The sequence below is a fragment of the Ochotona princeps genome, chromosome 8 (assembly GCF_030435755.1).
Source record: "Ochotona princeps isolate mOchPri1 chromosome 8, mOchPri1.hap1, whole genome shotgun sequence".
Lineage (NCBI taxonomy): Eukaryota > Metazoa > Chordata > Mammalia > Lagomorpha > Ochotonidae > Ochotona > Ochotona princeps.
In genome coordinates this window covers 39,123,794-39,134,623 of record NC_080839.1, presented here as the reverse complement: position 1 = coordinate 39,134,623, position 10,830 = coordinate 39,123,794, and the positions used below count along the sequence as shown (strand labels likewise).

Sequence of the window (10,830 nt, the reverse complement as noted above, 5' to 3'; positions counted from 1 at the left end):
GTACATTGAACATGACGTAGGGAGAAAAATAAAAACCAGTCTACCTAAGTTCTCTAGAAATTATCTTTCTAATGCTACAGATTGGTGATTAATTTTGCCAAGTTCAAGTTGTAGATAACATTTGCTGTACCATCAGTCCTATTTTGAAAGGTATTGATTGATACAAGAGATGTTTTGAATGGTTCAGGTACAGGAATATATACACTTAGATCTATACACACACACACACACACACACACACACACACACTATGAATGTGGGCACAAAGGATAGAGACGCCACTGGGGAGGAGGGTGTCTTTAAATAGATAAGAATGAAAATAAAGGAGAGAGGGAAAGAGGAGGGGAAAGGAAGACAACTAAGAAGTGCTTATTTGGGGGTCCAGCACAACGCCTCAATTGGCTAATCCTCCGCTTGCAAGGGTCAGGATCCCATATGAGTGCTGGTTCAAGCCCTGGCTGCTCCACTTCCCATCCAGTTCCCTGTTTGTGGCTTGGGAAAGCAACATAGGATGACCCAAAGTCTTGACATCCTGCATCCATGTGGGAGACCCAGAAGACTCTCCTGGCTTTGCATTGGCTCAACTTTGGCCATTTAGGGAGTGAACCAGTAGATGGAAGATCTTTCTCTCTCTGTCTCTCCTTCTCTCTGTAAATCTGCCTTGCCAATAAAAATAAAATAAACGAATCTGGAAAAAGTGCTTATTTGGCATTTTATATTATCAATTGCTGTGTTAAAATGCTCATTTAACATTTACAACTCTGTTATTAGCCTAATTTTAAATAACAGAAATATAAAAAGTGTAACAAAATTCTTGTTTCTTTTTGTAGATGAAGAAAATAAGGATTAGAGACTGAGATCTGTCACATGGCTGAAACATCAAAGCTGTGCTGACAGGCAGATTAAGATGCCTATATCCCACATCTGAATGCACAGGTTCATTTGCTCTAGCTCCTAACTCCAGCTTCTTCCTAAGGCAGACCGGGAGGCAGCAGAGATGGCTCAAGTAACTGCTACCCTTACAGGAGAACTGGATAGCATTCCAATTCCCAGTTTCAGTCCAGACACAGATAAGGTTCTTTTTCTGTCTCTTTCAAGTTATAACAGACAAAAAAACCTGACTTGAAACAGCAAAGGTTAGTCAAACTCAAAACCTACAGGTGGCAGATGGACTTTAGTGTAGCTCTCAAGATTCCTGCCTGCTGGTGTTGACATCTTTGTCTAAATCCTTCTCCTTTGAGCATAAGTGAAACTTGTGACATACTTCTAAACCACAGACCATGGCAAAGATGATTGGACACTCTGGCTAAGCAGATTTTTAGAGACTTTAGAGAGACTTCAACAGTTTGATGAAGTCGTCAGTCATGTTGGGAAACCCCACAGAGCACAAAACTTCTCTCAGTTGAGGGCAGCCACCAGCAGCACGATGCCAGCATTCTTAGTAATTATGTGAACATGAATTCTGCCAACTACCTGAGTGATCTTGAAAGGCAGGTGTTCCTAAGGTAAGCTTTCAGAAGGGAATGCAGACTAATATTCTGATGGGAGTTTTGGGAGAACTGCAGTAGAAAACAAACTGCTCAGGCTCTTGACTCGAAGCTGTGACATACTAAATGCACATTGTATTAAATTACAAAGTTAGTAGCAATTTGTGCACACAAATTGAAAAAGTGAAAATACCAAACTATCTTGGTTTTCTTGTTTGCAGTCCAGCAAATATATAGTAAATGGCAACTGCTATTATAATACTCATATTGGGAGCCCAGCGCGGTAGCCTAGTGGCTGGGGTCCTCGCCTTGCACATGCCGGGATCACATATGGGTGCTGGTTCTAACACGGCTGCTTCACTTCCCTTCTGGCTCCCTGCCTGTGGCCTGGGAAAGCCCTTGGCTCCTGGCTTTGGCTCAGCTCAACTCCAGTGGTTGCAGCCACTTGGGGAGTGGATGAGCGGATGGAGGATCTTTCTCTCTCTGTCTCCTTCTCTCTGTAAATCTGACTTTCCAATAAAAATAAATTAATCTTTAAAAAAACCTACTCAAAATGGAAATGTGGAATATCAAAGAGAAAGTAACAGAAATTTGATAGGCTTAAATCATGGTTTTTAAAGTTATCAAGCAGCTGATTCAAGATGTTATGTTGCAAACTTGCAATTATTAAGTGTATTATTATCTTACGAAACACTGTAAAATTCTGGAGGTGATTATACCCACATTTAGTTGTAACATCTTACTTACATCATACTAAGAGTTAACTGGAATGTTTTCCTTCAATAGCATAGGGGTAGTATTAGATGGGGAGAAATAACAAGACAGTCTCAGTTTAGAGCCACATTGCTAAAAAATAGGATTTTTAAGCATCTTAAAATACCTTAGCTACAATGTTTGAAATAACTCAGGAATTGGTTCAAAAAACAACAAACAAACAAACAACCCTAGGGGAGGACTCTAATAACTTTCAGTTCCTGAGTGCACACTGTTCTGGCAGTCAGTGAACATTTACTGGGTATGGGCATTTGGTGCAGACTCACCCCATGTGGCAGTGTCTGGGTGGGGGTCCTGGCTCTGCTTCTGCTTCCATCTCTGCTATCCTGGCTCCAGGATCTGGGAGGTGAACCAGTAGGTGAGGAACTTCGCTGTCTCTCTGCCTTTAAAATAAAAACAACCTCATTTAAAAATAATTTTAAAATATTATGTATACAGAACACACAATAGATTTATACATATTTGACCACAGTGTAGATTAGAGCACTTGAATGCGTTTCCAGTTGATACAGTCAATGTTTGTGAAGACAAAAAAATAAAAAAGGCCAGTACTTATACCCTACTATTTTTTCTACTTGTTCCGTGTACCAGTGCCTCCATTTTTCACTGTATTGATATGTAGATACGCATGTACTCAAATAGTTTGTCAGTTGAGTCATTAACATTGGCAGCAGTGTACACTGAGTAGGTATGCTAAACTTATTGCTCCCACTCACACAAATATGCTTTGAGCATATGGTAAATGTGAGCATAGAAGGGCCTTTTATAAAGGTGTTCTGGCATTCAAATTTGCAATTCTTCTCTCATGAGAATATACAACCCTAATAACCTTTTATAATTCTTAGTGAATGTAGTCATTATGGCAAACACTGTGTGGTAGATATGATAGCTAGATATTTTCTTCAGATTTGGTATTTTAAGGGCAATCACAGAAGTTTCTATCAGTTTCTTAATTTTCTGGCATTTGAAGTTATTGGACATGAACATGAATACTCTATCTACGCACATGCATTTATAATTTGATTGTATCGGGGAAGTGATTGTAGTAAGTGAGAATACTAGTTCATTTAAAGTTTATTTACCTTTAAATTACTTGTCCTATTTACACTTTTTGTTTTAAAATCTGATCATCTGCATTTGTTTTTCTGCTTAGTTAGGTTCAATGTTATGAATTCTGTGGAAAAAGACAAGTAAACATTGTGCTGGATCACTGAAAGAACTAAGCACAATACTCCATGTGTATTTTCTTCTTATGGTATCAACAGATAGATAATGAGGAGGCAAACCAGTTTGTCTTGTTCTAGTGTCTGGGAGACACCCAATGGTTACCAGTTAATCAAGTGCCAACTTGATAACTTCTTTGGAGCAAGTGGGGAATAAATATGAATTATTTGTTAAAAAGCAAAAGCAACCAGAATTAAGATAGCTTTTGAATTGTTGTTGACTTCTTGATGCAGGTAGAAAGTTTAAGAACTTGCTAAATGCATTTCTTTGCAGTGTTTTTAAAATATTTTAAAAATTAATTATTATTTTTTAACTTGAAAAGGCATATACACAGAGAGAATGAGATACAGAGAGAAAGTTCTTCCATCTGCTGGTTCTCTCCCCAAGCGGCCACAACCAGAACAGAGCTGATACCAAATCAGGACCCACGGGCTTCTTCTGGGTCTTCTATGCAGGTACAGGGTTCCAGAACCTTGGGCCATTCCCCACTGCTTTTCTAGGTCACAAGTAGGGAGCTGGATGAGGAGTTGATCGACCAGGACATGAACTGGTGCCCATATGGGATCCTGGTGGATGCCAGGTGAGGATTTTTGCCACTAGGCTATCATGCTGGGCCCCATTGCTTTCAGTTTTTAAAAAGACCTAAATTTGTATTATGTGACACAGTTACATAGATACTTGGGTTCTCCCCACCCCTCCCCAAACCCTCCCACCATGGTGGATTCCAAGTATCTATGTAACTGTGTCACATAATACAATGTAATTACTGAAGTTAAATAATAAATAATTAAAAAAAAATCAAAATTATTCTAATGACAAGCTAAACTTATATTGTTGTTTTCTCAAATCATGGTATTTCCCATTATGTGCTCTAGAAATTAAATAAATATTTATAGAGAAAAAAAAAAAGAGAAGGGACATATTATTCCATGAACCTGCTGTATATGCTTCTAAGGATATATTCAAGTCTTGAAAATACCTGTATGTGATGACAGAGAGGTTTACAGAATTTCAGATTAGCTGCATTCACCTTGACGTGGAACTTTGAGCCACAATAAAAATACTAAAAGCTAAAAAAAAAAAAAAAAAAAAAAAAAAAAAAGACCTAAATTTTTATAGGAAAGGCAGAATTACAGAGGGAAGAAGAGCTTGTCCATCCACTGATTCACTCCTCAAATGGCCTCAATGGCCAGAGCTGAGCTGATAAAAGCTGGGAGCCAGGAACTTTCCAGCTCTTCTATGTGAGTACAGGGCCAAAGGACTTGGGTCACTTTTACTGCCTTGCCATGCCATTAGCAGGGGGCTGGATCACAACTGTAGCAGGTCAGGATGGAACTGTGTCCATATGGGATGTTGGTGTTGCAGGCAAATTTTTAACTTGCTGTGCCATAGTACTGACCCTGATCTATTTTTTTTTTAATTTGAGAATACTTAAGAGAATGTTTTTTGACAATTTTGAAATCTATGTTTTTCGTTAACTATGGCCATTATAATGTGCAACAGATCATCAAAATGTATTCCTATTCTTCCAGTCTAACTAAAACCACATCTTCTTTGACCAACATCTTCTTATCCCATGGCTCTGGTAATCACCATTCTTTCTTTCTTTTTTTTTTTTTTTAAAGATTTACTTTATTTTTATTGCAAAGTCAGATATACAGAGAGGAAGATCTTCCGTTCGATGATTCACTCCCCAAGTGACTTCCTATCTGAAGCCAGGAGCCAGGAACCTCTTACAGGTCTCCCATGTGGGTGCAGGGTCCCAAGCCCTTGGGCCGTCCTCGACTGCTTTCACAGGCCACAAGCAGGGAGCTGAATGGGAAACCGGGCTGCCAGGATTAGAATCGGCACCCACATGGGATTTTGGTGCTTTCAAAGCAAGGACTTTAGCCGCTAGGCCACACCGCCGGGCCCTCATTTTTTTTAATGTATTTCATTTTATTATTTAAACATTTATTTATTTATGTATTTGAGAGACAGAGAACATGGACAGAAGGAGCTCCCACCCACAGGTTCAACTTCCAAATGCTGGCAGTGGCTGGAGCTGGGGACTCCATGCAGGTCTAGGTGGTGGGAAGGAACGCAAGGGCTGGAGCCATCACCTGCTGCTTCTGTGGGTCTGGATTAGCAGGAAACTGGATTCAGAGCTGCAGTCAGCAATGGAACTGGGTCATTGCCACATGAGACTGGCATTTTAGCTTTTAGGGCAAAAGCCTGCCCTCTAGTAATCACCATTTTGGTTTTGCTTTGATGTAGAGTCACCAGGTTTTATTGGGGGATCAGGGATTTATGAAGACTTACTGCTTCATAGTTCAATTCAATGTATATTGGAAATTGATTTTCTTACCTTTTTTGTGACAAAATTGTAGAGAATTGAATTTAGAAAAAGTAAAATGTAAGACCTCTCTCTAGTTTCATGTATTTATTATTACTAGTACTATTATTTGCTTTCTTCCCTCCTACCAGCTTTAGCAGTGTGGGTAAAACATTTCACAAAGAGTGATGTTTGCAGGTTTCTTTTTTTAAAAAGATTTATTTATTGTTACTGGAAAGTCAGATTTACAGAGAGAAGCAGAGACAGAGAGAAAGATCTTCCATCTGCTGGTTCACTCGCCAGTGGCTGCAACCGCCAGAGCTGAGCCTATCTGAAGCCAGGAACCAGGAGCCTCCTCCAGGTCTCCCATTTGGGTGTAAGGTCCCAAGGCTTTGGGCCATCCTGGATTGCCTCCCAAGGCACAAGCAGGGAGCTGTGTGGGAAGTGGGGCAGCAGGAATAGGAGGCGACGCCCATATGGGATCCGAGCACACACAAGGCGGGGAATTTAGCCACTAGGTTTCCGTGCTGGTTCCTGTTTACAGTTTTAAAAGTTATTTCTTACAAGTGAAACTTGATTCCACTTTGTTTTTCAGTTCCCAGATGTAACAGATAGATTTTCACTTTTGGCTTGTTGAAACACAGTCTTACAAATGCATGAAACTTATTTTAAGAAAGAAATAAAATTCAAAATTGAACAAAATCTTCCTAAAAATAAGATGATTGGGGATTTACTATGTATTATTTATATACACACACATACACCAATATTAAGGCATTAACTTTTCTGTGGATTTTATTAGTTTAAGATTGCAAGTCCTCTGAAACAATGCTGAATTAGAATGTTGTTTAAGAATCAGTATTAGGATCCAGTGTGGTAGCCTAGTGGCTACAGTCTTCTCCTTGCATTGCACTGGGATCCCATATGGGTGCTGGTTTGTATACAGGCCTCTCCACTTCCCTTCCAGCTCCCTGTTTATGGCCTGGGAAAGCGGCAGGCGGTTAAGGACAGTCCAAAGCCTTGGGCCTCTGCATTCATGTGGACATTCGGAGGAGGTTTCTGGCTCCTGGCTTCAAGATCTGTTCAGCTATTGCTTTTGTGGCCACTTGAGGACTGAGCCAGTAGATGGAAGATCTTTCTTTCTGACTTGCTTTCTCTCTGTAAATCTGACTTTCCAATAATAATTTTTAAAAAAATCTTAAAAAAAAAATCAGTATTAGAGGGGGAGGGATTTGGCCTAGTAGTTAAAGATTCATCATCCTGGACCTGGCACGATGGCCTAGCCGCTTAAGTCCTCACCTTGAATGAGCTGGCATCCCATACGGACGCTGGTTCTAATCCTTTCAGCTCCACCTCCCATCCAGCTGCCTGCTTGTATCCTGGGAAAGCAGTTAAGGATGGCCCAAAATCTTGGGACCCTGCACCCACATGAGAGACCTGGAGGAGGTCCTGGCTCCTGGCTTCAGATCGGCACACCACAGGTCATTGCGGTCGCTTGGGGAGTGAATCATTGGATAGAAGATCTTCCTTTCTGTCTCTCTCTCTGTATATCTGACTTTGCAATAAAAATAAATAAATCTTAAAAAAAAAAAAGATACATCATCCCACATTGGAGTGTGTGGGTTCCAGACCTGGCTGTATTCCTGATTCCAGCTTCTGCTAAGACAAAGGTGTCCTTGGACACAGCAGGTGATAGCTTTAATACTCCACCTGCCACCAAGGTAGAAGGCTCCCCCACTCCCTTGGCGTGCCTGGAATCTGGCTTCCACCTTGCCACAGCTTCATGGGCAGTGGCACATGGGCAGTGAGGCAGCAAATGAGCAATCTCTGTATGCCTTTGTTTTTCCCTTTTAAGATTTATCTTTATAGGAAAATCAGATAATCAGAGAGAAGGATAGACAGAAAGATCTTCCACCCTCTGGTTCTCTCCCCAAATGGCTGTAACAGCCAGAGCTGAGCTGATCTGAAGCCAGGAGCCTCTTTCAGGTCTCACATGCCAGGGCAGGGTCCCAAGATCTTATGCCATCCTCCACTGCTTTCCCAGGCCACAAGCAGGGAGCTGGATAGAAAGTGGAGCAGCAGGGACACCAACTGACATCCATATGGGATTCTGGCTTTTGCAAGGGAAGGATTAGCCAATTGAGGCATGGCACTGGGTCCTCAGGGGTCTTGCAGCTTAAGTGCTTTTTTTTTTTTTTTAGGATTTATTTGTTTTTATTACAAAGTCAGATATACAGAGAGGAGGAGAGACAGAGAGGAAGATCTTCCATCCAATGATTCACTCCCCAATGAGCGCAACGGCTGGTGCTGTGCCAATCCGAAGCTGGGAACCTGGAACTTCTTCCGGGTCTCCCACGTGGATGCAGGGTCCCAAACCTTTGGGCCGTCCTTGACTGCTTTCCCAGGCTACAAGTAGGGAGCTGGATGGGAAATGGAGCTGCTGGGATTAGAACCAGCGCCCATATGGGATCCCGGTGCGTTCAAGGCGAGGACTTTAGCTGCTAGGCCATGCCGCCGGGCCCAGCTTAAATCTTTATAAAAAGTATACACAAATAATTAGAATTAAGAAGCTTTAGTGCACACACACACACACACTTGAAGCATCTCAGTGAAACAGTAAGAATTCTTAACCTCTATGCCTGGAAAGTATAATTTGGTATCTTTTTTTTTTTTAATTTAAGAATACTTACAGTATATTTTTTTGACAATTTTGAAATCTATGTTTTTTTTGTTAACTATGGCCATTATAATGTGCAACAGCTCATCAAAACGTACTCTTATTCTTCTAGTCTAACTAAAACCACATCTCCTTTGACCAACATCTTCCTATCCCCTGCTTCTGATAACCACCAGCCCTGGAGTTTGTGAAGTAGCCGGAGGAGGACTGGGTGAGGGACTAGCTGACATAAACAGGCAATGCAATTTTCAGAGTCCAGGAGGTTGGGGGAGCAGAGTGGCGACCTTTAACCTTTGGAGGGCATTTATTAGGGAAACTCTGAATAGCACTTACTTTGAGGGAGTGAAAGGAGACATGGAATCTCGCGGAAGTTTGCATGAATAGCTCTTGGGTGGGTTGAAGACGTATGACTTCGGCTGGTCTAGGGGGATGCATGAGGACCATGCTCGGGGTCCCGTCCCTGTCCCGGGAAAGCAGAAGGCGGCACCTGGGTGTGCCCGAGCACAGCTCCGGGTGTGTGTGTGGGCGGGGGAGGGAGGCCGTGAGGGGAAAAGTGGAGCTCAATGTGAATTCATCTTTGCGTGCAAGTCTATCGGAAGAGGCGCAGGGGAGCTGGCGCGGGTGGCTCCCGCACCCGCGCCGACACCAGTCTCCCTGGGCGCCGGGCGCTTCCTCAAGCCGGGGCCGCGGCACTCCCGCCCCGGCCGAGCCGCGCGGTGGATTGTGGGCTAGGGGCTGCGGCGGCCTCGCAGCAGCCTCCGGCGCTCTCAGCCCGGAGCCCATCGGGCCCGGCGGGGCAGCGGAAAAGGCTGTGGGACGGGGAGCCCAAGTGCTAGGGGCTGTGGTCGCAGCGCGGCGGCGGCGGCAGCTCCCCCGGAGGCCGGGAATGTGGGAGAGGCGGTGGCAGCAGCGGCGGAGGCGGCGCTGCGGACCCGGGGGAAACTGCTGGCTGACAGGACACCCGGGAGAGACGTGAGGGAAGCCGCCGCTGCCTCCTCTCACCCCAGAGCGAGCAGAGCTGGGCTCGAGAGGGCGGCCCTGTGCTTCCCAGGCCGACCGGCGGCCAGCCAGCGGGCTCCGGGCAGGAAGCCGGGCTCGGGCCCGGCCGTGCTCCCGGCGCCCGGCGGCGACGGCGGCCGCCGAGCAGCAGCCTCGGCTCTACGTGGAGGGTTGGAGGCGGCGGCGATGCACTAGGCCTCGCTCCGGGGCGGCTGCCCGAGAACCGCAGGTAGGTGTGTGGGGCCAGCTCCAGGTCTGTCCTCCGGGCTTCGCGGCCCACCCTCTCTGTGGAAGAGGGGAGAGGGAGAGGGGGGGGGGGAGAGGGAGAGGGAGAGGGTGGCCGACCGAGACCCCACCCTCTCTGTCTGCTCTTTGGCCCTAAGGGGACAGAGTTTGGGTCACGACTGACCGGCTCTGAAGCTTCCATTCTGCTCTCCTCCTGCTTGGGGCCGGCGTCTGTGCTCTTACTTCCTCCCGGCCACCACAAACGCCGCTCTCGTCCCTGTCCCCTCTCTAGGCGCCCGGCTCTGGAACTTTCATCACAGCTTCTCCCCCCACCCCGCCCAACCCCACCCCACCCCGCCTTTAGACGCTTGCCCCCAAACTTTTCCCTTTTTCTTTTACTGCTGGGCTCTTGAAGCCCCCTTTGGTTCCTACTGAAATAATTTTTAAAAATGGTTATCCCCACCCTGAGGGAAAGCTAATTCGTCTTGCAGTTTGGCAATTTAACTCGCAATATTCTGTTCAGTAATTAATTTTCCGCCGTTTTACTCCTTCCACTTCTGCATGACCCACTTGATGTTCCCGGTGTTGACTGGAGAACTTTTGCCGGCCCCTTACAGTTAACCACTTGCTCAGTCCCGTGCAATGAGTTCAGGATGGTATTTTTGGGATTTTGTGTGACAAAGGTAGCAAGCATTTGTTTAAAAAAAAAAAAAAGAGATTCCCTTTTAGCCAGTGTAATTTTTTTGTTCTCTAGTGAGGCTCTTAACATTCAAAGAATTAAATTGTTCAGAGTATTTTTGTTTCTACTTGGCTTTGTTTCTGATTTGTCAAACCCAAGACGGTCTTAATAGTAACTGCTTGCAAGGCAAGTGATGTCATGATAAATTAGTTTTAGTGTGTACTCCAATGTAATCTGCTGATTTTAATGAATCTTTACTTTTGGAAATCTGATGGGGAGTTGTAATTGGAAAAGCACCTTGTGAGCTTACAGGATTTCTAAGCAGCTGTAATGGGAACAGATAGAATGATGGAATTTGTTTGTTACTTGTAGTGCAGTTTGATTTCCTAGAAAAGGGTGTTGGTGTTCACGATTATCATTGTTCTTTATTATTTGGGTAAAAATGGTGTGT

General features: G+C 44.2%; 1 protein-coding gene across 2 annotated transcripts in view; it reads left to right on the top strand.

The window, feature by feature from the left end:
• The first annotated feature begins 8,968 nt into the window (after window positions 1–8,968).
• The window catches only part of VPS54 (VPS54 subunit of GARP complex), an 82,766-nt gene continuing 80,904 nt past the window's right edge, over window positions 8,969–10,830 (top strand). Inside the window, exon 1 of one of the 2 annotated variants that reach the window (XM_058667878.1) lies at window positions 8,969–8,989. The gene's annotated coding sequence lies outside the window, so the exon portion shown is untranslated. Of the gene's footprint in view, window positions 8,990–9,095; window positions 9,705–10,830 lie in introns of those variants that run through there. The other variant, XM_004580100.4, reaches the window with a different exon arrangement.